Below are 545 nucleotides of genomic sequence, written 5' to 3' on the forward strand. Positions count from 1 at the left end.
CTTGGGTCGAATATCTCAATATTCTTTGTCACCGAAGCAACGTAAATATTGATTTGTTTATTTCTGTATAATGTGGTCTTTTTGTCTACTAAATGGCTATCTATTTTTCTTTTGTTTTCTGCTTGTTTTTTGTGTTAGCTTGTTTGTCTGTGTTTCTTTGCCTGTCTGTTTGATTACAATCCGCTTCATTATCCGTCATTATCCGGTTGTTTTAGATACCCGTCTGCTTCAGTACGTGTCTGCTTACTTCCCTGTCCTAATTATTATAAAAGTAATTACCCATCTGCATCCCCATCGAAAAGCAGTTGAGTCGCGCCTCTCATTCCACAAGCAGGAGCACAAGCAAAACACAGTTCATGAATTGGGAGTTTGCGAGAGGGTTCGATTTTCATCACAGCCGATCACGCAAGCCACGCCAGACCGATCACGGCGAGCTTTGTGGCTTAGCGAAGGAAAACACAAATATTAGAAGCGAAGAGACGGGACACGGGGGAGGTTTTTGTGGATCTTTGAGTTGTCTTGGGAACTTCTGGGTGGAACTGCGC

General features: G+C 42.8%; 1 protein-coding gene across 1 annotated transcript in view; it reads left to right on the forward strand.

The window, feature by feature from the left end:
- The window catches only part of LOC119593542 (regulating synaptic membrane exocytosis protein 2-like), a 102,095-nt gene that overhangs the window by 26,034 nt on the left and 75,516 nt on the right, over positions 1–545 (forward strand). The window lies entirely within an intron of this gene.

The sequence above is a fragment of the Penaeus monodon genome, chromosome 32 (assembly GCF_015228065.2).
Source record: "Penaeus monodon isolate SGIC_2016 chromosome 32, NSTDA_Pmon_1, whole genome shotgun sequence".
In the NCBI taxonomy this organism is placed as follows: Eukaryota; Metazoa; Arthropoda; class Malacostraca; order Decapoda; family Penaeidae; genus Penaeus; species Penaeus monodon.